Source organism: Lithobates pipiens, unplaced genomic scaffold (assembly GCF_037356315.1).
Source record: "Lithobates pipiens isolate NorthernLeopardFrog02 unplaced genomic scaffold, aLitPip1_a1.2 Scaffold_16, whole genome shotgun sequence".
NCBI lineage: Eukaryota > Metazoa > Chordata > Amphibia > Anura > Ranidae > Lithobates > Lithobates pipiens.
In genome coordinates this window covers 453,100,054-453,127,757 of record NW_027507748.1, presented here as the reverse complement: position 1 = coordinate 453,127,757, position 27,704 = coordinate 453,100,054, and positions in this window count along the sequence as shown.

The following is a 27,704-nucleotide window of genomic DNA, read 5'->3' as shown; positions in this document are numbered from 1 at the left end:
TGATTTGCAGGTGTAAGAGGTGCCTTTATAAGAAAAGCCAATTGCGAAGGGGAAACTCCAGCGGTAGAAAATGTGGTGATATTGGAGGATTAGTAGGTATGGTTTCATCGCTTTCCTTTTGATGAGAGTTTGTTGAGAGAGGTCATTGAAGATTTGATGACGATGACCCTGGAAGGTTAAAAAGTATTTTTTATGGGCTGCTTCAATCAATTGTTCCTTGGTGCGGAAAAAATGTAGTTTAATAACAATGTCTCTTGGGGGTCCATCTTCTTTTCTGGGGGCCAATGTTCTGTGGATTCTATCCATCTCTAGACATTCCATAGGAATAGAGGGAGCAAGTTCCTGGAAGAGTGCTGTAATGGTAAATTGGAGGTCTTCTATGGTTTCAGGGATACAACGGACATGAAGATTTGATCCCCTGGCCCTATTTTCAAAATCTTCTAGGCGGTTGTAGAGAGAGGAATTTTCCTTTCTAAGTTCTTCTAGTTCATCGTTATAATTTGTGGTAATGCCATCTAGCTCATCCATCCTTTGTTCTAGAACAGATGTACGCCACCGCCATTTTAGATGTGGCTCTCGTCAGAGCATCTTGGCTCTTTACCGGTTTAAGCTTTATTTTTTTATGCTATACATGCGGTATTTAGTGCCCCGGGGGTTAAGTAGCTCTCAGGGTACCTTGAGGATACAGAAAGCTGCCGTGATTCGGTGTATCGAGTCGGTCGGGTCGCTGAGCGCTAAGCAGCTATGTACTGCCTAGTCAGCCTAGCGCATGCGCCTCATGAATACTTTTTCAAGACACCGTTCTGCTTCCCTTGTGAGTGCATTTTACACCTATTCTTTTTAATAAATCTATCTTTTATTTCACTAGGTCAGTATGCTGTTTGTCAGCAGCCTGTTACAAATGATCAGTTTAGCCTTAACTCTTGGTTTCCCAAGAGGACTGAGCTGTTGGCTTGAACTTGACAAATGCAGATTTCATGCACAACAATCCTTTTTTATCAACGTAATGCAAACAGCATTTATCTATAGATGGGAACAAAGAATCATGTCTCTGAAGGTTTACAAGTTGTTGATGCTCTTAACAGATGCAATGAGCAATTATTGTCCAGTATCAAGGACAACACAGCACAGTCCTAATTACAGCACCACAACTGCCCCATAAACTAGGTCCTCCAATTTCCTTTGATTTGACTGGCCACTGCAGCTCCACCCATACATTTCTTTTGCACCCCTAAGGTTAGGAGAAAAAGTAGTAATAAACCTCAAAACAAAAGTATAATGGTCAGCTTTTATTCATTCATGTGAAACCTTTATCCCAAAAGGAAAAACACCATTGCTGCAACTGCTCAAAAGGTGTCAGACAGAGTTCTGATTTAATTTGTCAATCAAGTTCTTCTAAGGGTGCATTTACACTGGCAGGTTTAACTGAACCTGGGCATGGTTCTCTCACTTGGTCCACTTCATTTGTGTAGTGTGAGTGCTCTGAATCATGCCTGTAAAAATTTAAGTGTACCATGCCAGGGACCACTTGGATGAGGTGGTCCTGGGCACAAATCACTTGTGATCCAGTAAAGTTTGCTTTAGTGTGAGTGCAAATCATGTCTTAACAATAAACTCTCCATAGATCATTGAACACAGAAGAAGGGATCACTGCGCTCAGTTTGGCAGAGGTGATGATGTACTTGTGGCTGAGGTGTGATTTATGCTTTATAGCCCAGTGTGAGTGCAGACCAATAGGGGAGTGGGGAGGTGGGGCAATCAAACTGAGGCATGCTTCAGTTAAACTGTGTTTGGTGTGTGTGTGTGCCCTTGAAGTGATCGTAAAGTCTGGTGTTTTTTTTCTATAAAAATAACAAACATACGTACCTGCACTGTGCAATGGATTTGCACAGAGCATCTCAGGTCCTCCTCTTCTCAGGTTCTTCTTCTGTGCTCCTTGCCCCTCCCCCCTGTTGATTGCATCCACAGCAAGCAGCTTGAGATTGGTGCACCTGAACCAAGTCACAGACCCTTGTGTCCATTCAGCCCCACCCCCTCTCTCTCCTGATTGGCTGACTAAATTTAATTGACAGCAGTGGGATCCAATGGCGGCACTGCTGTGTCTAAGCCAATCAGGAGGGAGAGCCTCAGATGGCTGAGACACTTGTGGACATCGATGGATAGATATGGGGATCAGGTGAGTATTGGGGGGCCAAAGGGGGCTGCTGCACACAGAACATAAAAAACGAATAAAATCTGCCCTTTGGCTAAAAAATATAAAGTTAGTAACTGTGACCACGGCAGCCAGCACTAAAGCTTTTGATCATGGAACCACTAAAAACAAATATATAAAGGGTTCAGCGCCAATATTGAGAAATTGCAATATAAGCTCTGTGATGAACAGTCCTCTTCACAAACCGCCAACAATGATGGATGACAGGTTGGTAAAGAAGTCCCAGCACCAGCAGTGTGAAAAAGGATTAAATGCACTCGTCACCGCCAGTGTGTAGAGGCAATCCTGCTTACCAGAGGAACTTGACTCTCAAATCATAAAGAGTCAGGGAATTCATATGTGATAAAGACAAGCATCCTCAACTGCATCACTCCAATTCTCGTCAGTTTTGGAAAATGCGATCCCAGGCCAGGAAGCACTTTCTCCAGGTAAGCGGATGTATATATGAATATACTGAAGCCTTTTTACCTCAAAAAACATAAGGGCACCACAATAGTGTAATATTGCTTAAAACCACTATTTTTTAATTTTTTTTAATATAGTACACTCACATTTGCATAAAAGGTAACAGGCAAAGAATCTCATAAAAAGGTCCATAAATCATGGCGTGCTTACATTGTTTGCTCATGTGGTCTGCAATATGTGGGCTGGACAATTAAAACTATGCAAATCAGAGTCAATGAACATTTAGGCAATATACGATGTGGTTTCCTAAAACACAATGTTTCCAATCATTACGCGCTTTGTCATGCAAAGAACCAAAAAGGAAACACTGATTTTGGGAATTGACAGATGTTCTCCACATTGGAGGGGGTAGCAATATGCAGTGGGAAATCTCCAGAATAGAGACCCACTGGATATATTGCCTTAAGAGTTATTCACTATTTGGAATGAATATAGAGTGGAATTTCAATTGCTTTATTAATAATGGTTGAGTAGCTCTTGCAATATAAGATATACTTTCTGCTGATAATCTACTGAACATTTTTATATGTATTTTTTACAGTTTATCCTCTTTCTCTTATAATGAAATAGTATGTTATGTATTTTTAAGAATTTAATCTGTTTCTGTATGGTATATTTGGCTATTGTATATATTATGTCCCTTAGATGGCGAATTCACCTCGTATTCTTTTCAAAATATTGATTAGTGGATTTATGCAATGATTTATTTCATATAGAGGAAAGTGTAATTTTATCTTTGCTATGGTTTAGTTTTTTCTTCTTGGCAAGTAGAAAGCTTTTTTCATAGTATTTCTTCTATTTCATATACTCCCATTGTGCTCTGAGAACTGCAATCGCTTCCGGTCCTTGGAGCACATGGTGAACTTCATGAGAGCGGTTCGCTAGCTTCTGGTAGGTCATTTGATAGCTTTTATCCCGTCTGGTCTATGGAATGCATGGTGAACCACATGACGGCATTCTGACCACTTCCGGTTTGTCACTTCCGTTCTGCGAGTGGACCCACTACTTTTGGTGGGTCACTTCCGGTTATTTTATTATAATAGGACGTGCTTGCGTTTGCCCACTACGCCTCTGACGACGCAATATTATTGAGAATCATGTAAGGCAGTACTGGACGATGTAAGCACACTACGATTTATGGACCTTTTATGTGGTTTTTTGCCTGTTACCTTTTATGGAAATGTGAGTGTACTATATTTTTTTTTAAATAAAATAGTGGTTTTAAGCAATATTAAGCTATTGTGGTGCCCTTACCTTTTTGGAGGTAAAAAGGCTGCAGTATATTCATATATACATACACTTACCTGGAGAAAGTGCTTCCTGGGCTGGGATCAAATTTTCCATAACTGACAGGAGTTTGAGTGATGCAGTTGAGGATACGTGTTCCCTGACTCTTTATGATTTGAGAGTCAACTTCCTCTGGTAAGCGGGATTGCCTCTATACACTGCCGGTGACAAGTGCATTCAATCCCTTTTCACACTGCTGGTGCTGGGACTTCTTTAACAACCTGTCATCCAACATTGGCGATTGTTGGCGATTTCTGAATAGGACTGTTCATCACAGAGCTTATATTGCAATCTCTCCCTACGGGACACTGAACCCTTATATATTTGCTGTACACAGAAGGCTTTTTTTCCTTAATGCATAGAATGCATTAAAATAAAAAACCTTCTAACTTTACAACCACTTTAATCTGCCTCTAATACCCTTTTCCCAGACTAAAAAAGGTGCTGTTCAAAGATATCTCTGTTGTTCCTCCAGAGGAGTGCAGATACCCTAGACTGGATGTTTTTGTAAAAGACCAAAAAAAGAAAACAAATGCAGCCATCACATTTAAGGATTGGTAATGGTAAGCCTACCAACCCTTACATATGTCTGAAGCATTTGTTTTCTTTTTTTAGGCTTTTTTTCTTTATGTTCATCTGGTGATCCAGTCAGTACCAAACTTCCTGTCCACCATAGTGCACCTAATATTACCCTCTCCCTGTCCAAGGGTGTCTTTATTGCTCTTCCAGTGGAGTGCAGATAACCTAGGACAGGAAGTGTGCTACTGGCTGGACCAAAAAACGTTTAAGGAAAAAAACAAAAAAGAAAACAAGTGCAGCCATCACATTTAAGGATTGGTAAGCTGCAATATATAAAACATTTGCTCTTGGGTTTAATACATTTTTAATTATCAGACTATGATTGAAAACTAATGTGATCAGAATTCTGACAAAATTGATGTAACATATTAGGAATCTGGCTTAAAGCTGAAATTCAGGTAAACAGCTAAAATATAAAATACATATTGTATATTGTATGAAAGCTGTTTTACTTGCCAAAGGATATGTACAGTATTTCAATATATCCAATCCATGTGCTGCTACCCATGCCCTGAAGTCTACTGTAATGGGATTGAAACAAGCTAAAACTAAAATAAATGAAGGTTCTTACACAGTAAAGAAAAAATACATTAAGGATGTACTAATTTTTACAGAGCTGCATTCATTTGTGTATTTTATATCTACCATGGAGTTTAGCTTTAACTACAGCAACTTGCTGTCATTTACAGGGTCTCCCACTTATTTTTGTTGCATATAACACCTTAAATTGACAGTTGGAAAGGGCAGTAGAAACGTTCAAATCAGCGAAACATCACTATGTGCTGGATATTACTCACAGCAATAAAGGAGCAAACAATAAACGCATTAGCAAGGTCAAAATAACACCCATTGCATATAACAGCCTTTGACATTGGCCTAATGAGTAAACATGTTGTGTTCCTTGTTTGGAATACACAGCACATTGCTATTGTCCCCTTCTATTTTAACACAAGTCTGCGGCCAGCCCAGACTGTTAATGGCAAAATGTATCCTACTTCTATTTAAGAAAATGACATGTTCTAAATGGCAATTAAGTTTTTAGGTGGCTTATCCTGTAGCTAATATTCACACAATTTCCCCCAAGCATGCTGATTTCACCGTTTAATTTATGTTATTTATTTATAAAATCTGATCAAAACAGTAAAACAATTTTACACAACAAGCACATTTTATCATTGTGTATTTTACACTGGAAAGGGTTAGTACTTGCTTCATTGTTTTAATGATTGTAGAATGATTATTATCATTAATTTATCCAGAAATATTGTCCTGGCATTAAAGCATACATATAGAACCCTTCTATCTGATACACTTATGAAAATTTCCCTTTCGGTACTTCCTATTACTATCATTGTCTTTTTATTGTCTTATTTCATCTTTATTTCACTTTATCTGGGAAACTGTTTTGCATTTCAAGACATTGCTACTCACCTTGGGTTCCCATTTAAAAAGAAAGAATAAAGTTTAATCTTTATGCTTGACAATGATATATGGGTTTGTTGAAATGTGTTTTCACATGTTGTCATTTATTTCTTTGCATTATATTTTTTTTGTTGTTGTTTTGCTTTGCTTGTTTGCTTTGTGTATTTCTTCTGTCAGAATTATATAAAATTACAGTCATTTACCTGGGCATTTCATAATCTTCACATTGATTTAACTTTTTTTAATGTCTCAATTAAGTAGAAATCTATATATTTTGCAAAGTACTACAGTTTCACTTAGATATGCAGTTTCTCTTATCCTATCAATGTAAGGGCACAGGGGATCCTAAGAGAAAAATGATTTCCAACCTATTTTTCAAACCATCAGTTTTCATCTGAAAACCTATCTATAGCAAATTGTACAATTCACATTAGCATATCTTTCTTTTACCTTTGCCCTGTGTCTTGTGTCAAATGGTAAATGTCTCATTGTGGTATGTTCTATTTTGTTTCATCGCCTTATCATGTATTGCCTAGTCTATATGATGGGTTTTAATGTATTCAAGCATGACAGTTTTTAAATCTTTCATCTGACCCCTATTCCAATTGGCTGTATAGAGCAACTGAAAATTTCCTATAATCACTATATTCTGTTCTGGGATTCATTCCAAAAAGCATTGGCCTCCATGATTCTGCTCTTTCATGGTTCCCCACCTATCTATCTCAGCTTACTTTCAGTGTTACAAAGACCACTATCCTCTCCGCTCCTTTTCCTCACTCTGTTGGGGTACCCCAAGGCTCTGTTCTTGGGCCCCTCCTATCCTCTCTCTACACATCTTTCCTGGGTCAATTGATAACCTCCTATTGCTTCAAATACCAATTCTATGCTGACAACACCCAGATCTATCTTTCCACTCCTCAAGTTACTCCCTCAATCTCCTCATGTATCACAAACATACTGAGCGACATATCAGTCTGGATGTCACCCTGGACTTTGACCTTTCCTTCAGGTCCCTCATCCAATCACTAGCTATATCTTGCTGCCTTAACCTCAGCAACATCTCCAGAACTTGCCCCTTCCTGACTAATGATACCACAAAACCACTTATTCACTCCTGGGTTATTTCCTGCCTTGACTACAGCAACTCTTTCTTCATTGGCCTACCTTTACGTAGGCTATCCCCCCTTCAGTCTATTATGAATGCTGCTGCTAGACTAATACATCTTAATAACCATTCCGTGACTGCTTCTCCTCTCTGCCAATCACTACACTGGCTTTCCCTACCCCTCTGTATAAAATTCAAAATACTAACCGCAACATACAAGGCCATCCACAAAATTACCCCCAGCTATATCAACAATCTCATCTGCCAATATCGCCCAAATTGTCCTTTCTGCTCCTCCCAAGACCTCCTGCTCTTTAGCTCCCTTGTTACCTCCTCCCATGCTTGCCTCCAGGACCTATCCAGAGCCTCTTCAATCCTCTGGAACTCCCTGCCCCAGTATGTCCGGTCAGGCCCTACCTTGTCCTCCTTTACAATTGCTGAAAACTCACTTATTCAGGGATAATAGAACAAAAGGATGACCAGCAATAAGATGGCTAAATAGAGCCACAGAATGTGTAAACATTAAATTGAAGGCAGACCATTCTTTAAAATTCTGTCCATGGGATTACTAGGAGTAAAATAGTATTAATTAATAATAATAGAAGAAATTTAGGACACAGTTTTCTGATAAAGGTCAAAAGCAAAGCAATAAAGCTGACCATAGACTGATAGAATAAAGATTCTTATAAAATGCCTTAGGAAAATTTGTACAGAAAGTCACAGAAAATGAATTTGTTTGTAATTCAATATATTTCATTTTCTTTTAGAATGAAAGGACTTTTTTTTTTTTTTTCTTTCTTGCTACATCAGCGAATTTATCTGCGAGGCGCCAATCAACTTAACGTTCATTTAGTTTTCCTCGTCTTCACATCATTGTAGCTCATCTTTTAAGTTAACATTACCAACAATAATCTTTATTCGTTCATAAATATAAAACAAAAATAGAGCCAAGTTATCCTATACTATCCCTAGAATTTAACCCATACCATCCCTCGCACTGCTTCTTCACATTATTTTACCCCCTCCCAAACCCCCCCCCCCCTCTTTTAATTCCAATACGGGTAGAAGAAAGGAGACGGAAACCCAGAGCTTGCAACAAGACATCAAACGTCCACCCTCAATTCTGGCCTCCTCCCTTTATCCCTTTATATTCTCATCTATCCCCTCCCTCCCCCCCTCTGTTCCTGATTGGTTTCACTCGGGGTTCTACTTTAGTCATTTCTTCCACATTTCCTTTCCCGTTATTACTACTGTGTTATTTCCTCTACGTATCGCCATGATTTTTTGAATTTTTCCCAGAGATCCCATTTCCTGTCCCTCTCCTCCTTTATGACTGATTCCTCTTCTCCTCCCTCCTGTCACGTACCAGATAAGACCAGAACTGTGTGGACTGCAACAGAGGAAACCCAAACGTGTATAAGTGAAATATGATTTATTAACCACTTGCCGACCGCCTAACGCCGATGTACGTCGGCAGAATGGCACGGGCAGGCATAAGCACGTACATGTACGTGATTTGCCTCCCGCGGGTCGGGGGCCCGATCGGGCCCCCGCCCGGTGCCTGCGGCGGTCGGTTTTCGTTCGGGAGCGATCCCGGACGAGGGGACGGCCATTCATTCATGGCCACCCCCTCGCGATCGCTCCCGACGAATAGAAATCCCCGGTGACATCACTTCCTCTCCTGTAATGTAAACACAGGAGAGGAAGTGATGTATTCTCTCCTCCGTGTCGGTATTTTTCGTTCCGACACGGAGGAGAGCGGATCAGTGAGTTGCACCAACACATCCCACACACAGTAGAACATGCCAGGCACACTCACACCCCCCCTTTACCCCCCGATCACCCCCCCAATTACCCCTGCCCCCCAGTCACAGTGACACCAATGTCATTTTTTTTTTTTTTTTTTTTTTTTTTGCATTGGTGTCATTTGTGACTGTAATAACTGTTAGGGCAGTTAGAGTTAGCCCCCTTTAGTTCTAATGTACCCCCCTAACCCCCCCAATAAAGGTTTAACCCCGTGATCACCCCCCGTCGCCAGTGTCACTAAGGCTGGGTTCACATTGCAGCGGTTTATGAGAACGAATGTGATTCGCACCGCACTGCAGTGCAAATCACATCCGATCTCTGTGCGATTCGAGTTCAGCCATTCGCCGCACCCGCCACACCCGCCGCACCCGCCGCAAATTCGCACGGGACCCTTTTTTTGGCCCGCAGCAGAATCGGATCGCATGGGTGTTCACACCATGCGATCCGAGTTTGCAGATCGCACTGCGATATGCGAACTGATCTGGGGGTGTCAGTAACATTTCACTGACACTCCCAGCAGTTCGCATAGGGCAGTGTGAACTGCCGCCGGGAGGCATGCGATGCGGGAACCCGCCGCGGATTCGCGGCGTTTCCGCATCGCTCCAGTGTGAACCCAGCCTAATAAGCGATCATTTTTCTGATCGCCGTATTAGTGTCCCAGGTGACGCTAGTTAGGCAGGTAGGTATTTAGGTTCGCCGCAGCTTTTTATAGCGCCAGGGACCCCCATATACTACCGCATAAAGCCCCCTGATTGCCCCCTAGTTAACCCTTTCACCAGTGATCACCATATAACTGTTACAGGTGACGCTGGTTGGTTAGTTATTTTTTTATAGTTTCAGGGCACCCGCCATTTATTACCTAATAAAGGTTTAACCCCCTGATCACCCGGCGGGTGTCATTTGTGACTAATAACTGTTAGGGCAGTTAGGGTTAGCCCCCTTTAGTTCTAAGGTACCCCCCTAACCCCCCCAATAAAGGTTTAACCCCGTGATCACCCCCCGTCGCCAGTGTCACTAAGGCTGGGTTCAGATTGCAGCGGTTTGAGAACGGATGTGATTCGCACTGCAGTGCAAATCACATCCGATCTCTGTGCGATTCGAGTTCAGCCATTCGCCGCACCCGCCACACCCGCCGCACCCGCCGCAAATTCGCACGGGACCCTTTTTTTGGCCCGCAGCAGAATCGGATCGCATGGGTGTTCACACCATGCGATCCGAGTTTGCAGATCGCACTGCGATATGCGAACTGATCTGGGGGTGTCAGTAACATTTCACTGACACTCCCAGCAGTTCGCATAGGGCAGTGTGAACTGCCGCCGGGAGGCATGCGATGCGGGAACCCGCCGCGCATTCGTGGCGTTCCCGCATCGCTCCAGTGTGAACCCAGCCTAATAAGCGATCGTTTTTCTGATCGCTGTATTAGTGTCACAGGTGACGCTAGTTAGGCAAGTAGGTATTTAGGTTCGCCGCAGCTTTTTATAGCGCCAGGGACCCCCATATACTACCGCATAAAGCCCCCTGATTGCCCCCTAGTTAACCCTTTCACCAGTGATCACCATATAACTGTTACAGGTGACGCTGGTTGGTTAGTTATTTTTTTATAGTTTCAGGGCACCCGCCATTTATTACCTAGTCTCACTAGTGTACCCCTAAATTTAGGGGTGTCTACTTTCCAAAATGGGGTCATTTGGGGGGGGGTTTGTGCCATCTTGGCATTTTATGGCCTTCAAAACTGTAACGCCCTTAGAAAGCCTGAAGGCGGTGCTTGGTTTTCGGGGCCCCGTACGCGGCTAGGCTCCCAAAAAGTCCCACATATGTGGTATCCCCGTACTCAGGAGAAGCAGCAGAATTTATTTTGGGGTGTCATTTCACATATGCCCATGGCATGCGTGAGCAATATATCATTTAGTGACAACTTTGTGAAAAAAAAAAAAAAAAAAAAAAAGTTTGTAATTTTCCCGCAACTTGTGGCAAAATATAAAATATTCCATGGACTCAACATGCCTCTCAGCAAATAGCTTGGGGTGTCTACTTTCTAAAATGGGGTCATTTGTGGGGGTTTTGTGCCATCTTGGCATTTTATGGCCTTCAAAACTGTAATAGGTAGTGAGGAGTGAAGTCAAATATTTACGCCCTTAGAAAGCCTGAAGGCGGTGCTTGGTTTTCGGGGCCCCGTACGCGGCTAGGCTCCCAAAAAGTCCCACATATGTGGTATCCCCGTACTCAGGAGAAGCAGCAGAATTTATTTTGGGGTGTCATTTCACATATGCCCATGGCATGTGTGAGCAATATATCATTTAGTGACAACTTTGTGAAAAAAAAAAAAAAAAAAAAAAAGTTTGTAATTTTCCCGCAACTTGTGGCAAAATATAAAATATTCCATGAACTCAACATGCCTCTCAGCAAATAGCTTGGGGTGTCTACTTTCTAAAATGGGGTCATTTGTGGGGGTTTTGTGCCATCTTGGCATTTTATGGCCTTCAAAACTGTAATAGGTAGTGAGAAGTGAACTCAAAAATTTACGCCCTTAGAAAGCCTGAAGGCGGTGCTTGGTTTTCGGGGCCCCGTACGCGGCTAGGCTCCCAAAAAGTCCCACATATGTGGTATCCCCGTACTCAGGAGAAGCAGCAGAATTTATTTTGGGGTGTCATTTCACATACGCCCATAGCATGTGTGAGCAATATATCATTTAGTGACAACTTTGTGTAAAAAAAAAAAAAAAATTTTTTTTTTGTCATTATTCAATCGCTTGAGGCAAAAAAATAAAATATTCAATGGGCTCAACATGCCTCTTATCAATTTCCTTAGGGGGTCTACTTTCCAAAATGGGGTCATTTGGGGGGGTTTTGTACTGCCCTGCCATTTTAGCACCTCAAGAAATGAGATAGGCAGTCGTAAACTAAAAGCTGCGTAAATTCCAGAAAACGTACCTTAGTTTGTAGATGTGACAACTTTTGCGCAAACCAATAAATATACAATTATTGACTTTTTTTTTACCAAAGACATGTGGCTGAATACATTTTGGCCTAAATGTATGACTAAAATTGAGTTTATTGGATTTTTCTAATAACAAAAAGTAGAAAATATCATTTTTTTTCAAAATTTGCGGTCTTTTTACGTTTATATCGCAAAAAATGAAAATCGCAGAGGCAATCAAATACCATCAAAAGAAAGCTCTATTTGTGGGAAGAAAAGGACGCAAATTTTGTTTGGGTACAACATTGCATGACCGCGCAATTACCAGTTAAAGCAGCGCAGTGCCAAAGTGTAAAAAGACCTCTGGTCATTTACCAGCAAAATGGTCCGGTCTGAAAGTGGTTAAAGAAAGTGAATAATATGAATACAACCACACAGTGCAATAAACCAACCAACAAAGACCCCCAAACAACAACAGACAGATATGTACAATAAATGGGAAATGCAAGTACTGTAAACGATAGGCAGGCCAGGGTCATACACAGAGGATCAGCAAATAACAAGGGCAGTCCAGAATCAGAGTCACAAGCCAGGCCAAGGTCATACACGGGGAGATCAGCAAATGGGGTAAGGAACACAGGACAGGGAGAGGATGGATGGATCAGACTTCAGGACAGGAATAATGGTAACAGGTGGGACAGGGTTGGGACCAGGACAGGGAAACAGGATCAGAGCCACGGGTCACAGGTTCAGGGTACAGGAACAGGTTCAGGATCACAAGCAGCAGGTCAGGGCACAAGGAACAATACCGAGGCAAACATATGACTGCTTGCCAGCTATTTATAGGCCTGTGATTGGCCTCAAGTGACACCTGATTGCAGGAGGTGCTGCCTGCTCCATACTGCCAGGATCCATCCGCTGGTGGACGCCAGTACTGCGGCCCAAAGATGATATAGCATCAGCAGGGAAAAGCTCTCCTGACAGCTCAAAACTGACAGGAGACACCTGCTGGTGGACCTCAGTACTGCACGCCAAGAGACAGATATTATCAGCGGATGGAACATTTCCTGACAGTACCCCCCTTCAAAGGAGCGGCCTCCGGACGCTCCAACTAGCTGCTGCTGGGACAAGTCCATGGCATCAAGCTGGGCAACAGGCAGAGTCATAACAGGTTTAGCAGCAGGCACATCAAGAGAGGCAGCGGGTACATCAAGCTGGGCAGAGGGCACAGGCACTCCAAGCTGGTGCAATGGGCACCGCAGGCTGGACAGCGGGCACCGGCACTTCAGGCTGGACAGCGGGCACCGGCACTTCAGGCTGGACAGCGGGCACCGGCACTTCAGGCTGGACAGCGGGCACCGGCACTTCAGGCTGAACAGCGGGCACCGGCACTTCAGGCTGGACAGCGGGCAGGAACACCTCAGGCCCGGAGGCAGGCACATCAGACCAGGAGGCTGCAGGGCAGGTACCGGGACGGCAGGCTGGAAGGCATCGGACTGGCAGGCCGGGACATCAGGCTGGAAGGCATCGGACTGGCAGGCCGGGACATCAGGCTGGAAGGCATCGGACTGGCAGGCCGGGACATCAGGCTGGAAGGCATCGGACTGGCAGGCCGGGACATCAGACTGGAAGGCATCAGACTGGCAGGCATCAGACTGGAAGGCCGGGACATCAGACTGGAAGGCATCAGACTGGAAGGCCGGGACATCAGACTGCAAGACATCAGACTGGAAGGCCGGGACATCAGACTGCAAGACATCAGACTGGAAGGCCGGGACATCAGACTGCAAGACATCAGACTGGAAGGCCGGGACATCAGACTGCAAGACATCAGACTGGAAGGCCGGGACATCAGACTGCAAGACATCAGACTGGCAGGCCGGGACATCAGACTGCAAGACATCAGACTGGCAGGCCGGGACATCAGACTGCAAGACATCAGACTGGCAGGCCGGGACATCAGACTGGTAGGCATCAGACTGGCAGGCCGGGACATCAGACTGGAAGGCATCAGACTGGAAGGCCGGGACATCAGACTGCAAGACATCAGACTGGAAGGCCGGGACATCAGACTGCAAGACATCAGACTGGAAGGCCGGGACATCAGACTGCAAGGCATCAGACTGGAAGGCCGGGACATCAGACTGCAAGGCATCAGACTGGAAGGCCGGGACATCAGACTGCAAAGCATCAGACTGGAAGGCCGGGACATCAGACTGCAAGGCATCAGGCTGGAAGGCATCAGGCTGGAAGGCATCAGGCTGGAAGGCCGGGACATCAGGCTGGAAGGCGTCAGGCTGGAAGTCGTCAGGCTGGAAGGCCGGGACATCAGGCTGGAAGTCGTCAGGCTGGAAGGCCGGGACATCAGGCTGGAAGTCGTCAGGCTGGAAGGCCGGGACATCAGGCTGGAAGTCGTCAGGCTGGAAGGCCGGGACATCAGGCTGGAAGTCGTCAGGCTGGAAGGCCGGGACATCAGGCTGGAAGTCGTCAGGCTGGAAGGCCGGGACATCAGACTGCAAGGCATCAGACTGGAAGGCCGGGACATCAGACTGCAAGGCATCAGACTGGAAGGCCGGGACATCAGACTGCAAGGCATCAGACTGGAAGGCCGGGACATCAGACTGCAAGGCCGGGACATCAGACTGCAAGGCATCAGGCTGGAAGGCGTCAGGCTGGAAGGCATCAGGCTGGAAGTCGTCAGGCTGGAAGGCCGGGACATCAGGCTGGAAGTCGTCAGGCTGGAAGGCCGGGACATCAGGCTGGAAGTCGTCAGGCTGGAAGGCCGGGACATCAGGCTGGAAGTCGTCAGGCTGGAAGGCCGGGACATCAGGCTGGAAGTCGTCAGGCTTGAAGGCCGGGACATCAGGCTGGAAGTCGTCAGGCTGGAAGGCCGGGACATCAGGCTGGAAGTCGTCAGGCTGGAAGGCCGGGACATCAGGCTGGAAGTCGTCAGGCAGGAAGGCCGGGACATCAGGCTGGAAGTCGTCAGGCTGGAAGGCCGGGACATCAGGCTGGAAGTCGTCAGGCTGGAAGGCCGGGACATCAGGCTGGAAGTCGTCAGGCTGGAAGGCCGGAACATCAGGCTGGAAGTCGTCAGGCTGGAAGGCCGGAACATCAGGCTGCGAGGCGTCAGGCTGGAAGGCCGGAACATCAGGCTGCGAGGCGTCAGGCTGGAAGGCCGGAACATCAGGCTGCGAGGCGTCAGGCTGGAAGGCCGGAACATCAGGCTGCGAGGCGTCAGGCTGGATAGCAGGCAGATGATTGGTAGAATCAGGAGGGTGATCAGGTTCGGCTGGCATGCAGGCAGACTGGAGCAGGTTGGTTGGTGCGGAGGCAGGTTGCGTTACTGGCAGGATCAAATGGGTAGGAAAGAACTTCCGTCTTTTTTTAGATTTAGCTACTGAAGGCCTGTAGGTAGCTGCAGATCTATAGGTAGGGGATGAAGCAGACTGGAGAGAAGGGTTGGAATATGGCAGGGAAGAGGTAGCAGTGGCTGGGGGAAGTTCTTGAGGGATAGTGGGCCGTAGTAAAGAGGCCATTGGATTAAAGGCAGGATATGTGCAGCAGGAAGAAACAGGGTGTTGATATTTGGTGGGGAGTAGAGTATATTGGGCTGAAACTGAGGTTGCCATAGGTGATGGAGGAAGAGGCTCTTGGGCAGGCGGGTGTTTGGTAGCAGAGAGGGTTAGTTGTGGGCTGGCTGTGGCTGATTGCAAAATACCAGACCATGCTAAAAGTAGTGGTTGTACAAACTGCGGGTTACAGACTGCCTGTCTAACAAGGGATTGTACGGAATCAACACATTCTATTATCATCTGTTGGGAACAGGCTGTGTAATGCTCAAAAAAGTAAGGGGAATCATCTTCCAGAAGCCATACCAGTGATGCGACTTGATTAATACTGAAGGGGGGAGAAAAATCATCCTAGCCCTCTGGGATGCAGGGTAGGGCCAGCTCTGTGCAGATTTTAATTAACGGCTGAACATCCCCAAACAACATACAGCCCTGATCAACCCAGGAGTGAGCTAAACGAATGGTTTCCAACAGCTGATCACTGGTCCACCCTTTCAGTGTCTGGCGGAGATAGTCACCACTCTCAGACGCCAACAAAGCATAATAACGGATTACCTCTAAATTCATTTCAGTAAGCAACCTGAACCAAGATGGTTCCTCTGTGTAGCCACTTCTGGTCAGGGATGGCCTCGGTATTCTGTCACGTACCAGATAAGACCAGAACTGTGTGGACTGCAACAGAGGAAACCCAAACGTGTATAAGTGAAATATGATTTATTAAAGAAAGTGAATAATATGAATACAACCACACAGTGCAATAAACCAACCAACAAAGACCCCCAAACAACAACAGACAGATATGTACAATAAATGGGAAATGCAAGTACCGTAAACGATAGGCAGGCCAGGGTCATACACAGAGGATCAGCAAATAACAAGGGCAGTCCAGAATCAGAGTCACAAGCCAGGCCAAGGTCATACACGGGGAGATCAGCAAATGGGGTAAGGAACACAGGACAGGGAGAGGATGGATGGATCAGACTTCAGGACAGGAATAATGGTAACAGGTGGGACAGGGTTGGGACCAGGACAGGGAAACAGGATCAGAGCCACGGGTCACAGGTTCAGGGTACAGGAACAGGTTCAGGATCACAAGCAGCAGGTCAGGGCACAAGGAACAATACCGAGGCAAACATATGACTGCTTGCCAGCTATTTATAGGCCTGTGATTGGCCTCAAGTGACACCTGATTGCAGGAGGTGCTGCCTGCTCCATACTGCCAGGATCCATCCGCTGGTGGACGCCAGTACTGCGGCCCAAAGATGATATAGCATCAGCAGGGAAAAGCTCTCCTGACAGCTCAAAACTGACAGGAGACACCTGCTGGTGGACCTCAGTACTGCACGCCAAGAGACAGATATTATCAGCGGATGGAACATTTCCTGACACCTCCCCACCTTCCAGATGTTGAATTTCGGTTACCTGAGAAATCCATTCCTGGATTTTAGGACTTTCTTTCTCTCGCCATTTTCTCGGAATTAGGCTTTTTGCGGTATCAAGTAATATGGGGACTAATGATGCTTTATATTGTTTTGTTGGCTCCTCTGTCCCGTGGAATAACACCATCCATGGGTCGTCTCTAACTTCTTTTCCTGTAACCACCTTTATTATATCAATTATCCTCTTCCAATATTCTTTAATTGTGGGGCAATCCCACCATATGTGGCCCATGCTCCCGATAGTCTTACATCCTCGCCAGCACTCCGGAGATTGATCATTTCTGAACCTACTTAGTTTATCAGGGGTGGCGTACCATCTTGCTATGCATTTGTAATTTGTTTCTATCAGTTTACTCCCTCCCCCCGCGTAGTGAGTTAATGTAAATATTTTCTTTCTGTTTTGGGTGTTACATTGTACCCCCAGTTCTTTTTCCCATTTTTTAATGAACGCCGGTTCGTCCAGCTCGTCCCCCTCTGAGAGTATTTTATAAATCAAACCAATGTTTTTCCTTTTTTTTATTAGTTTATCCTTCTGACATATCTGTTCAAAAGGTCTAAGCTCTTCTTTACTCCGTAAGGGATGGGGTAACTTTATGACAAACTGTCGTAGCTGGAGGTACCGCCATTCATCGATCCTCATCAACTCTGTGTCTTCTCTTAGTGCTTGAAAAGTGCTTAATTTATCTTTTACTAAAATGTCTTTTAATTGTGCATTATCTTTTGTTATCCAATTTCCCCCTATTTCTTGTTGTCCTGGTGGAAAATATTCGTTATCTTTCAAAAAAATCAAAGGTGAATTGTATCCCCATTTATTTTGTGTGTGTATTTGATCCCATAGTTTAAATACTTGTCGTGTTATCTCGTGTGTATTTGAACCCAGTGTCCTGTATTGTGGCGGATTCCATATTATTCTCCCTAATTGTGTTTGAGAAAGCGTGTTTTCTATGCCTACCCATCTTTTTTCATTTACCTCTTTCGCCCACTCTACCACCCGTGAAAGAACCACTGCATTATAGTATCTTTTTACATCCGGAGCTGCCACCCCCCCCCCCTGTTTTTTCCCCCCTCCTTAGTACCGCGAACGAGATTCTCGGTTTTTTGTTTTGCCAAATAAATTTCGATATTATCTTCCTTAAAACTACAAAATAGGTCGCAGGGAGTGCAATGGGTATCATTTGAAATTTATATATTATCTTCGGAACTAAAATTATTTTTACCACATTTATCCGACCTAACCATGAGAGGGGACTGGATGAAATTTTATTTATCTCACTCTTAATTTCCTCTAATAGAGGGATATAATTTTTCAGGTATATTTTTCTTATGGTATTCGATAGGAGGACTCCCAGATATTTAATTTCTTTACGCCAGGGGAAGAAGAATTGTGCTCGTAATCTCTCCTCTTCCTGATTACTAATATTTATGTTTAAGACTTCTGATTTTCCGAGGTTAATTTTCAGATTTGATATTTGTCCATATTCGTCTTTAGCAGGTTCGGGATCGTTATCCTGGGGTTTGTAATAAAGAAGAGCACATCGTCTGCGTATGCGGCTAGTTTGTGCTCCTCTTCTCCCATTCTAATCCCCTTGATGTCTGAGTTATTTCGAATTGCAGCCAACAAAGGTTCAAGGGAGATCGCAAACAGCAGGGGCGACAATGGACACCCCTGTCTGGTGCCGTTTCCCATTTGTAACAGTGTGGAAGATTCTCCATTAACCCTTACCGTCGCTTGTGGGTTCTTATATAGTGCCTTGATCCAGTATAACATCCTCGGACCCACCCCCATCTCTTCTAATGTTTCTAGCATGAGTCCCCAGTCTACCCTGTCAAACGCTTTTTCAGCGTCCATTGACAGGAATAGCCCTGGGGACCCATTATCTTTTAATGCTTGGATGAGGAGCAATGCCCTTATTCCATTATCCCTGCCTTCTCTCTCGGGAATAAATCCAACTTGATCCGGGTGTATCAATTCTGTCATATTTCTTTTTAGTCTTGCTGCTATTACTTTGGCGTATAACTTTACGTCCGTGTTTAGCAGAGCTATCGGCCTATAATTGCCACATAGTGTTTGGTCTTTCTCCTCTTTCGGGATCAACGTGATCGCGGCTCGCAATGTTTCTCTCCCCATATCATATTCTGTGCCTATTCCGTTTATATATTTACATAATTGGGGGACTAAGATTTCCTTAAATTTTTTATAATACGAGGTCACAAACCCATCTGGGCCCGGGCTTTTCCCTGAAGCTGTCTCTTTTAAAGCCTTATAAATTTCATCTTCAGTAATGGGACTCTCCATATCCTCCCTATCCCCATCTTTTAGTCGGGGTACTTTAGCTTTATGCAAGAATTCTTTAATTTTCTCCTTTTTCCCTTTACCCTGTTCCCCTTTCTGTTCCACGTTATACAGTGCTTCATAGTAGTGTTTGAATACTTCCGCTATTTCCCTAGAGGTATATGCCATTTTACCTTTCTTATCCTTTATTTTGTCTATAAAATTAACCCCTCTCTTACTTTTCACCTGTCTCGCTAGGCTTTTTCCTATTTTGTTTTCCCCGTAATACCTTTCTCTAACTCTACCTAATAATGCCCTTCTAGTTTCCTCATCATAAATATCTTTAAGTTCCTCTCTCTTATTAATCAGTCGGTGGAAGATCTCTTGTTGCCGGCCCCCTTGCTTTTTATGCTCCTGTTCCAGTCTGTGGACCTCTCTCATCAGCTTCTCCTTTTCTTCTTTTCTTTCCTTTTTTTTCCTGGTCCCTATGGAGATGAGGACACCCCTAACGTACACCTTATGGCCCTCCCAGAGGGCAGCACCCGACACCTCCCCTGTACCATTTGTCATAAAGTAAAATTCTATTTCTTTCTGTATCGTTTCCGCCGTTTTCTTATCCCAAAAGAAGCTCCTCATTTAGCCTCCATGTAAACGGGCGTCTCTGTATCCCGGGTATCCTCATCTTCATTGCCACTGGACAATGGTCTGAGAAAGTTGCTATTTCTATTTTTGTTTCCATAACAGACTCTAATAATCTGTGTTCAACCAATATATAGTCCAGCCTGGAGTACGTCCCGTGCACTGGGGAAAAAAACGTGTAATCTTTTATTTTTTCATGCTGTATCCTCCAAACATCTATCAGTTGGCTTCGCCTCAACCGAAGCCTAACTTTTTTTAAACTCCTCACACTCTTCCCCTTTGCACCGGACGTACTGTCATATGCCGGGTCCATACAGAAATTAATATCCCCTGCCACTATTACATCTCCTTTTTTAAACTCCGCGAGTCTCCCTAATATTTGTATCATATATCTCTCTGGATTTTTATTTGGGCAATATATATTAGCTTGGGTGATATTTCTATCCCCTATTTTCCCAGAATGAAAGGACTTTGGATTCTGCTCCTTTGAATTTTCTTGTCACTGTGGATGAAAATAAACATCTATTTGACCCACTAATGATTAGAAAAACAAACTAACTTTCTTAGAATCTTCTTTTTGCAAGAATTTTCATTAGAAATTCTACCCATCTATGATCAGCATAAGTCATAGCCCTTGTACACACAGTCGGACATTCTGACGGAAAATGTCCGATCGGACCGTGTTGTCGGATAATCCGACCGAATTTGGGCTCCATCTGACTGTTTCTGTCGGAATATCCGACCGACAAAGTTTTAGAGCTGGGCTATAAAATTTTCCGACAACATGATCCGATCTGACTTTGTCCAATCGTTTGTAGAGAATTCCGATCGGACAAAGTGCCACGCATGCTCAGATCAAATTACGAGACCAAAGCTATTGGCTACTAGCCTGAACGTAGTCTTGTCGTAACAAAATTACGTCATCACGTTCTGAACGATTGGATTTTCCGACAACTTTGTCCGACTGTGTGTATGCAACACTAGTTTCGGACAAAATCCGTCGGACAAAATCCAACGGATTTTGTTGTTGGAATGTCCGACCGTGTGTACAAGGGTATACACTAGTGTGTGTAAACTGCAAATTGAGCTACTGATGTCTGTAAAGAATTGGCTTTTACAAGCAAAGCAGCTAGGAGATTCTCTAAGCAATCATAATAGAAGCTGAGATCTATACTGGCTAAAATAAACACAAAATATTACTATGAAATTTTGGATGAACCTGCCCAATGAAAGTCAAACTAAAATGTAATGTTTTCCCTTTTGTAAAAGATCACTTCCCTTTCCATTTAAGTGTATCATTTTCTTTCTGTGGTTTTTACTCATTTACTATTTACTGGGTAAAAAAATACCAAAAAAAAAACAAAAAACTTTTTCTTAGTTTCTGTTATAAAATTTTGCAAATAAAGAATCTTTCTTTAAAAATGTTGGCCAAAATGTATTATGCTTCATTTATTTGGTAGAAAATAACCTAAATCAGTGTGTATTATTTATTCTGTGTGAAAGTTATATACGCAAAACACAAATATCAGAGAGTTAGTCCAGCGACAGCAACCCAAATAATCTGGGGAGGTGTCTCCAATTTGCAACCATATTTCAAACAGTAAAGATATTAAATAGGAAACCTTGTGACTAATATAAAATATTTATTAATGTAGCATGAAAATAGTATAAAAATGTATAAGCAAACATATCCAGTGTTAAGCCTGGGTAACCCCCCCCCCCCCTTTTCCCCCAATCCCACACTCCACCTTGGCCCCCACCCTCTTACATAGTGGCTGTGTGTCTATAGCCACCCAACCTGCCCCCCCAAGAAAAAAATTCTGTTAGGGATCTCTTCCTTCCCAATCCCCGCCCCTGCTGATGATGGAATACTGGACCTGGGTACCCTGCAAAATAGATGGTGACATAGTTCACTATGCATACACTGAGGTGGAGCCTGCTGTATGTGTACATGAGTCCTGAGTGACTGTAACTCACAGCCAGATAGATGTTAGGCTGGATGCCGCAGGTGGTTGGGGAATTGCACTTTATAATTCAAAGTTAATTTGCAGCTGATATGAACTCTGACTGTCTGGGACTCTGTTGGCTCAATGCTTGCCTGTGTGAGCCTGGCCATGTTGTATGTCTCCTATGACAATGAGTCCAGCCTGCATGGGCTGCCAATAAGTCCACAGCAATAGTATACCAATAGTATACCAATACAATAACAATGTACACTTGAATTGCATGAGTTTCGCCACTCCACAGTGGTCTGCATGGACTGGAGATATAGCTGTCTGTTGCCACTGGGCAACACTGCAAGTGTCTTAGGTCACTAGATAGAGGTAAGACAAATCTGGTAGTAACTAAAGTAAATCTAATAGAGGTAGCGCCAATGGCCCACACTAACACTCTAAAATAATCATAAGCCACAGTCTTTGAATAAGGGGGGGGGGGGGTGACTGAGACTTCCTCAGAGTGTGCTCACAGCTTTATTTTTAGAAAGTTGTTATTTCTCACACACAGCATTGCCATACTTATAATTATACCCTAATGCACATTCTTCTATGCCTGCCGAGTATGGGGATACCACATGTATAAGACTTTTTCACAGCCTAGCCACATAGAGAGGCCCAAAAACTGAGGAGCACCTTTGGGCTTTCCAGGAGCATACTTGAATTTCCTGACTACCTATTACATTTTTGGAGGCCTTGGAGCACTAGGACAGTAGAAACACCTACAAAGTTACCTTATTTTTGGAAAGAAAACACTCCCAGGTATTTTATGAAAGGCTGAGTGAGTCTTTTGAAAAATGCAATTGTTTGCCAATAATGTAGGAAAGAAAATATTTTTTCCCCCACAAAGTTGTAAAATAATAAGATATTTCCAACACACCTCATACCTATACTTAAAATTACACCCCAAAACACATTATTCTACTCCTGATTCTGTTGAAACCAAACCATGGCCAGGTAGACCAACTAAAATTTCAGCCACAACTGCCAGGAAAATTGCTCAGGGTGCAAAGAAAAACCCACAAATAACTTCAGGTGAAATACAGGACTCTCTGAAAACATGTGGTGTGGCTGTTTCAAGATTCACAATAAGGTGGCACTTGAAGAAACATGGACTGCATGTCAAGTTGCCAGAAGAAAGCCATTACTACACAAATGCCACAAAGTATCCCACTTACATGCCAAACAGCACAGAGGCAAGCCTCAAACCTTCTGGCACAAAGTCATGTGGAGTGATGAGACCAAAATTGAGCTTTTTGGCCACAACCATAAACGCTATATTTGGAGAGGAGTCAACAAGGCCTATGATGAAAGGTACGGAGGTGGATCGTTGACGTTTTAGGGATGTGTGAGCTACAAAGGCACAGGAAATTTGGTCAAAATTGTTGGCAAGATGAATGCAGTATGTTATCAAAAAATACTAGAGGAGCTTTTGCATTCATCAGCCAGGAAGCTGCACATGGGACGTTCTTGGACATTCCAGTATGACAATGATCCAAAACAAAAGGCCAAGTCGAACTGTCATTGGCTACAGCAGAATAAAGTGACGGTTCTGGAGTGGCGATCTCAGTCTCCTGTCCTTAATATCATTGAGCCACTCTGGGGAGATCTCAAACGTGCAGTACATGCAAGACAAGAATTTACAGAAACTGGATACTTTTTGCTAAGAAGAATGGGCAGCTTTACCATCTGAGAAGATAAAGAGCCTCATCCACAAATACCACAAAAGACTTCAAGCTATCATTGATGTTAAAGGGGGTAATACACGGTATTAAGAACTGGGGTATGTAAACTTTTGATCACGGTCATTTGCGTAGTTTCCGTTGCCATTAGAATTTTAAAAGAGTAAACACGGTTGATTGATAAATAAATGGCTTGAGCCAAACACTAACCATGAGTGAAAGAAAAGTTTTTGTGCTATCATTCATCATACATATTCTCTGAAACATGGCCATAAAATCCTAAATTCTGCCAGGTTATTTAAACTTATGACCACAACTGTATATATATATATATATATATATATATATATATATATATATATATATATATATATATATATACACACACATTATATATATATATATATATATATATATATATATATATATATATATACACGCACACCAGAGAAGTACTCTGATTGCTCACACAATGATGGCTATGTAAACATTAATTTCTTACAGTTCTTGGTGGCAGCCATTGAGAACTACTGTGATAGCGGTAATTGGCCACATCTATCACATGGTACAAGATTGCTGTGTTTGGCCCTGTACCCTGTTATCACTGTGACTAATCACAGAGATCACAGTAGTTCTCAATGGCATCATCAATGACCCCCATTGTTTACTACTGAACATGTGATCGCTGTGATTGGTCTCAACGATCACATGGTACCAGGGCAGAGCGCAATGTCCCGGTACACTGATCGTGTAGCTGCATGTCCCCAGGGTTGCACATGAAACGCAGTTCTAGGAAGACGACATTTGGCCTACTGGCTGTATATCTGAAGTGGCCAGGCAGAAAAGGTTTAATAATAAGGGGGCTCCAAAATACCGCCACCGCTCTACATAAATAATTAATGGGTAAAAAGTATCCCTACTCATTCACACAAAAAAAGATGTCACTTAAAAAAAAAAAAGATACCCAAATGTTTGAAAAATCCATTGCAATCATGATGCCTGCTAACCAAAAAAAAAACGATGGCCCATAAACCATGAAAGTGAATAGAGGGAGTGACATTAGTGGTAGGTAAAGACATGCAGGTGCAAGCAGCTGCTGCTTCCTTAGCAACCATTGACAGCCAGGATAGTGGTGACATTATTGTTCAAATATGGTCATGTGGGCATACAGTATTTAGGCAATGATGTAACACATTCTTTTCCCTGCCCATTTGTTTACCTGGCTGGGGATTCCTAGCCATGTAAGTGAATGGGCTGGGTGACATCAGTGGTTTGAAAGGTAACAGAGGGTGCAAGCAGCCACTGCTTTCTTAGCAATCATTGACTGCCGGAAGCTGTCACATTTGTTCAAGCTGAATACCTGAACACTGAGCTTATCCCTAATCACTTACAAACAATTTTGCCATTTGTTACCATGAAATTATTTCATTTTAGATTTGATTTGCCATGTCTCTAAAATAACTCACGTAGTATCAATTGTATAGTGCAATGGTCTGATGTGTTAGGCTATACCCTTACACTTTAAGAAACAATGTGTGCCAAGTCCAAAACCCAGAGAGACACAGAAACTGAAGCACACAGTTCACATACAATAATAAGATTATTTAAACTAAAGGGAATTAGTCACTTCAGTCAAAGTTATTTTCCTCATGTAAACAGACTAATAAAAAGGTGTATACATTTTCAAGTTTCTTGTCTTTGTATCTTTTTGTAGTCCTCTATGTGTAAATGTTATGGTTTGTGAATGATTTTTTCAGTGGAAATGTCTTAACTAGTTCCCAACCGGTGCACAACAATGTACATCGGCAGAATGGCACAGGCATTTGCATTTGCTGCCCTGCCATCAGTGTTCACTAACACACAGCCCAGCCCCCCACAGTTAGTAACACGCCCCTAGGACACACTTAACCAGGATCCCGCTGCGTGGTGTCTGAACCATTGCTTCTCTCCCTTTCCTCTCTCCAGCACCGGCATTTCAACTCTGGGCACCCGGCTGGGATAGTTTGTGGCCTCACAGCCGGTTGCGCACTGCACATATGAGAATCATGCTGCACCTGCTGAATGGTCTGGAAGACTTCTGGGACCTGTGATGTGTCCCAGAAAACTGCAGGCAGGGGGACGATCCAAGTAGAAGTGGAATCGGATACCTGTCAAAACTAGGTACCCGCCCCCCCCCCAAAAAAATAACTTGGCAAATCAGGCAGGGGAGAGGGGGAGGAATGCTTAAAGCTGAACTTCTCCTTTTGGGTGAAACTCCATTTTAAGAGCACATTTTAATTCAATAGCCAGATTAAAGTTGAACTCCAATCAGATATAAAAGAAATGAATGAATTCAGCTCTGCATTCAATAATACATAATTAAATTATGTAAATGCAGAGTGGTAAGCTCAGGAGTGGCAGCCCTAGATGTCACTGCTACCACAACAGCCAGGAATGCAGTCCTTCTAGTAGGGTTGGTGAGGGTAGTGCAGGAAGGCCTAGACCGTTGGTGGTAATAGGGAATTCTATAATCAGGACTGATAGAATAATTTTCTATACAATGAACAACTTCCCCAGATTTTCTTCCCCAAATGAAACACTATAGCTCAAAATTGATAAGGTTCAGGCATATTTAGACAAAATAAAGGTGAGTAAGGCACCTGGACCAGATGGCATACACCCACGGGTCCTAAAAGAATTGAGCTATGTCCTTTCAAAGCCATCAAATTTTTAGGGACTCTTTCGTGACTGGCATAGTACCATTGACATGGTGTAAGATCAATGTGGTGTCTATATTTAAAAAGAGGTCAAAGTCTTTACCAAGTCACTATAGACCTGTTAGTTTAACTTTTATAGTTGGAGAGTTTAACTCCTTCATATCCACTCTATAGCTGAATGACGGCCACAGCGTGGATCTACGTTGCCAGGAGGCCATCAATAGACGTCCTTCCCTTTGCACGCTCCCCGCACACCCCCCTACAGGACACATGGCGCACGCTGTGATCACCGAGTCAACGAGACTTGGGTGATCACAGATCTGAATAAGGGGTCGATCCCGGCCACTTGCCATGTGATCAGCTGTCAGCCAATGACAGCTGATCACGTGATGTAAATAGAAGATCTGTAATCGTTTTTTTCCTCTTCCTCTCTTCCTCAGAGTGAGGAGAAAAAAAAGCTGATCACTGGGTTCTGTGCAAGAGACATCAGTTCCAAAGAGGAAGAGGCACAGCCGCCTCATCTGTGCCAACCAGTTCCACTTGCCAGTGCCACCTACCAGTGCCCACAGTTCCATGAATCAGTGCATAACAGTGCCAACAAACACTGCCACCTATCGATGTCCACGAGTGTCACCTATCAATGGCCACCAGTAGTGCCAATCAGTGCCCCCTAGCAGTGCTGCCCATCAGTGTCACCTACCAGTGCCAATCTGTGCCCATTACTGCCACCCATCAGTGCCACCTATCAGTGCCCATCAGTGCCAGCTATCAGTTTCATCTTTTAGTGCCCTGCAGTGGCACCTTTCAATGCCCTTCAGTGCCGCCCATCAGTGCCACCCATCAGTGCCCCCCAATGCCACCTATCAGTGCCCACCAGTGCCGCCTATTAGAGCCCATCAGTGCCCATTAGTGCAGCCTATCGGTGCCCATCAGTGCAGCCTCATCAGCGTGCATCAATGAAGGAGAAAAATTACCTGTTTTAAAAATGTATTAACAAAAATTTCGGGCTTGATACATTTTTTTAACAAAAAATAAAAAACCCAGAGGTGATCAAATATGACCAAAAGAAAGCTCTATCTGTAGGGAAAAAATTCTGAAAATTTAATTTAGGTACAGTGTTGGGGGGTTTAGGTGCCCAGTAAGTAAGTGGTTAATAAAAGACTACAGAGATGAGTTTTTACTAGAAATACATATTTTTATTAATATTATTATTGTTATTATTATACAGGTTTTATATAGCACCAACAGCTTGCGTGGGGCTTAACAAAATAAAGGCAGACATTACAGTTACATTACAATTTGATACAAGAGGAATCAGAGGGCCCTGCTCATTAGAGCTTACAATCTAAAAAGGGAGGGTCAATTGATACAAAAGGTAATAGCTGTGGGGGTGAGCTAATGGAGGAAGTAAAACAGTGTATTACTTAGAAGCAGGATATGCTTCTTTAAAGAGAAGGGTTTTCAGGGATCATCTAAGGATGGATAGATTAGAGGACAGTCGGACAGATTGGTGTAGGAAGATCCAAAGGATGGGAGAAGCTCTGGAAAAATCCTGAAGGCGAGCATGGGAGGAGGTGACAAGGGAGCTAGAGAGCAGGAGGTCTTAGGAGGACTGAAG